Source organism: Lolium rigidum, chromosome 1, assembly GCF_022539505.1.
Source record: "Lolium rigidum isolate FL_2022 chromosome 1, APGP_CSIRO_Lrig_0.1, whole genome shotgun sequence".
Lineage (NCBI taxonomy): Eukaryota > Viridiplantae > Streptophyta > Magnoliopsida > Poales > Poaceae > Lolium > Lolium rigidum.
This window is the reverse complement of record NC_061508.1, coordinates 224,455,638-224,461,784: the sequence shown is the minus strand read 5'-3', so window position 1 is coordinate 224,461,784 and position 6,147 is coordinate 224,455,638.

Below are 6,147 nucleotides of genomic sequence, written 5' to 3'. Positions count from 1 at the left end.
GCTTGTCAACACCTTCTGCTCCTCGTTGGGATCGACATTCTTACTTATCGAAAATACTACGATACACCCCCCATACTTGTGGGTCATCACGGCGCAACACCAGGGATTCCGGCGCCAACGTGGAACCTGCACAACACAACCAAAGTACTTTGCCCCAACGAAACTTGATGAGGTTGTCAATCTCACCGGCTTGCTGTAACAAAGGATTAACCGTATTGTGTGGAAGATGATTGTTTGCAGAAAACGAGTAAAACAAGTATTGCGATGAGATTGTATTTCAGATGTAAAGAATAGGACCGGGGTCCACAGTTCACTAGAGGTGTCTCTCCCATAAGATAAAAGCATGTTGGGTGAACAAATTACGATCGGGCAATTGACAAATAGAGAGGGCATAACAATGCACATACATGTCATGATAAATATAGTGAGATTTAATTGGGCATTACGACAAAGTACATAGACCGCTATCCAACATGCATCTATGCCTAAAAAGTCCACCTTCGAGGTTATCATCCGAACCCCTTCCGGTATTAAGTTGCAAAACAACAGACAATTGCATTAAGTATGGTGCGTAATGTAATCAATAACTACATCCTTAGACATAGCATCAATGTTTTATCCCTAGTGGCAACAAGCACATCCACAACCTTAGAACTTTCTCATCACTCGTCCCGCATTCAATGGAGGCATGAACCCACTATCGAGCATAAATACTCCCTCTTGGAGTTAAGAGCAAAAACTTGGCCGAGCCTCTACTAATAACGGAGAGCATGCAAGATCATAAACAACACATAGGTAATAACTTGATAATTAACATAACATAGTATTCTCTATCCATCGGATCCCGACAAACACAACATATAGTATTACGGATAGATGATCTTGATCATGTTAGGCAGCTCACAAGATCCAACAATGAAGCACAATGAGGAGAAGACAACCATCTAGCTACTGCTATGGACCCATAGTCCAGGGGTGAACTACTCACTCATCACTCCGGAGGCGACCATGGTGGTGAAGAGTCCTCCGGGAGATGAATCCCCTCTCCGGCGAGGTGCCGGAGGAGATCTCCGAATCCCCGAGATGGGATTGGCGGCGGCGGCGTCTCGGTAAGGTTTTCCGTATCGTGGCTCTCGGTATCGGGGGTTTCGCGACGGAGGCTATTTGTAGGCGGAAGGGCAGGTAAAGAGGCGGCACGAGGGGCCCACACCATAGGTCGGCGCGGCCAGGGCCTGGGCCGCGCCGCCCTGGTGTGTCGCCACTTCGTGGCCCCACTTCGATTCTCCTTCGGTCTTCTGGAAGCTTCGTGGAAAAATAGGACCCTGGGCGTTGATTTCGTCCAATTTCGAGAATATTTCGTTACTAGGATTTCTGAAACCAAAAACAGCAGAAAACAGCAATTGGCTCTTCGGCATCTTGTTAATAGGTTAGTTCCAGAAAATGCACGAATATGACATAAAGTGTGCATAAAACATGTAGATATCATCAATAATGTGGCATGGAACATAAGAAATTATCGATACGTCGGAGACGTATCAGTGTTTAATGCACTAGCTACGATATCAGACCAGAAAGTCTAATACCAATACACGTTTTTGATAAAAATTTCTTCAAGAGGTTGCTTTTATTCAGAAGAACTATGTCCGCCAGCCTTCACCGGTTTACTAGAACTTCATGGAGTTCCTTTACGGCAGCGTTCACAATTCCAAATCCGAAACTGGGAGTGACATGTGACTCTTCATTACACTCTGCAGAGGTGTGTTGCTTTACCCATAAGAGATCTTAACCTTGGTGCCAACCGGGCATCTTTCCCGTCCACACTTCCTTTGGTGTGAGGCCCGGTATAAGGTCTAGCCAATCATGTTCCTCTGCTACCTCGAACACCCACCCTTTGTTGCAATTCCGACCTTGGGTTCTCGCCGGCCAGCATATCCATAGGATACCATCCGACCTCAACTATTACCAGGTCGCAACCATGGTCCTTCACCGGTCGTTGCAACCCCCCATAGACCGCATTACCGTGGGGAATTAGAATGGGATCCCCACCCTCTGGTTGTTCTCACAAGATACAACTGCTATGGTAAGCGCATCCGTTGATGAACGAGAGGTGTAAACACTTTTGACTACTCCGTCCCACTCCAGATCTTATGGTTAACACAGGTATTATGGCACAAGAATCAATGGACGACATTTGTTGTTTAATCCTAGATGGATATAAGCCCTTGCAATGGAACCTTCACCATATCAATACATACCATGGTTCCATTGCCAACCACATAGTCATATTCATAGTTATGAAAGTACTACTTTTGATTTTCATGCAGGAGTGATAAGTATAGTACTTTGCAAGTAAATTTGGTAAAAATACTCAAATAACATGAGCAAGCGATGAACTTGCCTGGCAACTGCGATTCAATGCAGTTGGATGCTTTGGATTGACCCTGATCCTCTGTTGCTGAAAAATAGCATCATTGTCCGATAAGGGCAATGGTTAAAGAAGCAATTATGCATGATTCAGTTTTTAGGGTTGGTTCCCCCTTCCCGATACTTTATTATTCTATGTAAGAGGTAATTACTAAGAAAAATTTAAGGATACTCTGTTTAGGGTAAAATACTAGCTTGAAATGTTGTCAAGGTGTTTTTAAAATCCAAAAGTATTTGTGGACTTATTTTTATCATTAAAAATACAAGGTTTGATTTTTAATGATTAATTCCTTGTATTTAAATATGACTTATTCTTAATTGTCTCAACAATTCCTATTCATATTTTATTATGATAAATAATTTTATGATGAGTGATTTTCATATTTTTATATTTTTTTTAGAGATATAGTTATTTTATAAAATTTAGTGCAAGATTCACATAATTTGTCATTTATGAAATGTCTGAAATGCCCCTCGAGCCCACCTGTCAGGCTACCGAGCTGGTTAGGTTGGACCAGCTCACTAGGCTTGCTCCAACCGACCCAGTCATTCGTGTCGCTCCTCTCCTCTCCTAACCCTAACTCTCCACGACTCTCTGGCGACTCGCGTCGCCATCGCCGAATTTCTCCGGCCATCCCCGGCGATGAGATCAAGTGTGCTCGCTTCGCCTTTCGACAGCGCACCAGATCATCTGCGTCAATCTGGATTTGGTGGCCCTCCTCGTTCGCCCCCAACCTCTCTGCGTCTCGGTCGTACGGATCCGTGGTGATCCGTCGCTTGTCGGCGTTCCTAGCGCTCTGGGGTGTTGCGGCCCTGTCGTGGCCTGGCTAGGCTTGGCCTAGCGCCGCTGTTCGCCCGGCGTGTGTCGCCGTGGCCGCCATGGACGTGACTGCTGCCTCCTCGCCCAGGTGTGTGCTCCGTTCTCTCACTCTCTGATCTGTTCTTCCTCCTCTTCCATGTCTAGCTCTAGTTACTGGCTGCTCCTCCTCTTGGAGGTGCTGCCATGCCGTGCTGCTAGGCTGTGCTGGCTACTGCTGCTAAGCTTACTGCTGTTGTTGTGCGTGTGCTAGCTGCTATGCTCTGCTTGCCATGGTCTAGTTCTATTGCTGTGTTTGTACTGGTGCTCTCCTCTCTCTAGCTTATGCTTGTGTTCTCATCCTCGGTGCTGATGTGACTCATGAGTACTTGCTCATGAGCATTCTATGATGCTCATGGACTGCTAGATTGTTCTTGATACTGCTACTGGTGCGAGTCTATCATGTATGATCATTTCTTGGCCCCTGGCTTGATTACAGTATGTAATCCTTGCTTTCTAGCAAGAACCAGTGCCCCTGTGACAAGTTCATTGAGTTGTAAATCATGGAAATGCTCTATTGAGCATAGCTGTTGACTAGATAGCTCCATCCCTTGATGGTGTGCTTCTGAATACAATTGTATATGATTTATTTGATTATCCGTGATGCAATTGTTCAGGTCCTGTGGCTATTTAATTCATATGGTTAATGTGTTGGTGCTAGGCTTGGCTCTAGCCTGCTCTGTCAAGCCCTGATGATCATATGATCATCAGTTGCTTGGTAATTGGTTGTTGTTCCATGCTTGTGTCTCTCTGATGCTCTTCCTTGGCCTGTGTGGCACTCAAGCCTGTACTGGTGCATGCTCTTGCCTGCTCCAGCACCTGCTGATCTTTGTTGTGATCCTCTGGACCATTTGCAAGTGTCTGGTGCATGGTTTACTTATGTATTTCATTTATCTGTGTAGCCTTGCTTGATTAAATGGATAAATGGGGTGAACTGCTTGGCAGTGATGATCCTATTATTTGATAAATTGGAGCTCGAGGGATGCCAACCCTTTGGTTGGGGACCCTAGCTCACTCTGAACCCTATTGGGTAATGATGCAGGGACTTGGTGAGTTGGTATGTGGGTTTGAGGTGGCCCTGATAGCATCCTGATGCTGTCCAAGGGTAACTCCCCCCTCTGTGGCTTTGCTGCAGCGCTAAAATGCTTTCTGGTTGATCCATGATTGGATTTCCAGTAGCCATTGTTGTTGAAAACATAAATAGACACTATATTGTTTATCTGTCTGATGGTGTAACTGGTTATAGGTGCTATGTGACTTTGGCTGGCTAGATAGGATCAAATCCTTGCTGGATTTCCTGACATAACCAGTGTTCCCTTGGATGATTTCCTATTGGCTTCTCCCATATTTGCTTGCACCAAATGGCTAGTAGCCAAGTGATGATACAAATAGGGTATTCTACCCCTTTTGGCTTCTGTGATATATGCATATACTTATTTATGAGCAAAACAATGGCTTGCTCATGTTCATCTGTGTATACCTCACTCCAGCTCCTAGATTGGGTGCTGATGTAGAGGTTTGCTTCTGGTTGATGTGTGAGGCTTGCCCTGCTCCTCCTGCTGGGCTTGGCTTGATTATTTTCTGGTGGTTTTTGGAAAGGTTGAACAATTATGGTTGTTCTTCCTGTTCTTGATGTTCTTGCTGTTCTTACTCTTGGAGATCTTGTCGATTGATTGCTAGGGTTTGGCTGGGAAAAGTTTATATACTGCCTCTCCTTGCTCCTCTAGTCGATAGCACTTCACTTCCTGGGTACTTCACCCCTGGCTGTGTGTGTGTGGAGAACATGCAATGAGCCTTGTAAGCTGCCTGTGTGTATTCAGATTGGAACTTGGGCCCTGTGGCCTTGTTCCCTCGGCAGATTGGTATTATCCACCTATTTCATTTATCTTAACTAACTTGCCAAGTGGCAAAGCCACTTGGCCTAATCTTTCTATTTGTTTTTTCCGTTTTTGCTTGCAGGGGTGTTTTGGATGATCCAAGTGAAGATCAAACAAGTGGTGTACAAGCAAATCATGAAGATTTACTTGCCTAGACTAGAAATTTACTTTAACTTGTAATTTTCCCTTTTCTATTTTCCATTTATTCAATTTCTGTAATATGTTGTAATAATTATAATTCATAAGAATATTGTAATTGACTTTGTATCTTGTGTGTTAATCAATAAAGCTCAAGGTTTCTCTATTCAGCTTTGCTTATGTGTTATATTCTTTTATGTTCTTAATTATTCAATTAGTTAATTGTTTGTTGATTTATCCCTAATTGAATTGTAATGTTTGAATTTTTAAATTCAAACACATAAGATTGTAATGCAACTTAAATTGAGATGATCTAAGTTCCCCTCTCTTCTCGAAAACCCTAATTGAGTTAATCGAGGTCAAAGTTTATTGCACTCTCTAAACCCTAACCCTGTAAGGTGTCGAGAGAGAAACTTGTCCCCCTTCGATGCAGTTTTTCTTTAAAAGCGCGAAATTTCCCCAGAATTTACGATGCAATGCACATCCCTTTCTAAATTCTACCCTGCGATTGTCTCTAATCCTGGGATATTACATACAATGAGGCGAGTCTAGTGGTGGTTGCGCCGCCCTCTATTGGTCACCGGAGCATGATCGGTGGTGAGGAACAACGGTGGCGGATGGTGGTCGATGGTGACAGGGTTCTACGACACGATCTAGAGCTCAATAGGATGCTCACGACATGCGCAATCTCACCTTGATGCTTCCCAGCTGGCCGATGGAGTCGATTGAGGGAGGAGGCGACGAGGCGGTCGCCATTTCCCTCGCATTATTGCGAAAGGGAACGGTTAAATTCTCCCTCCTCTGAGCTCCCCTTGACGCGTGACTGCACCAGGTGAACGAAGACAATGAGGC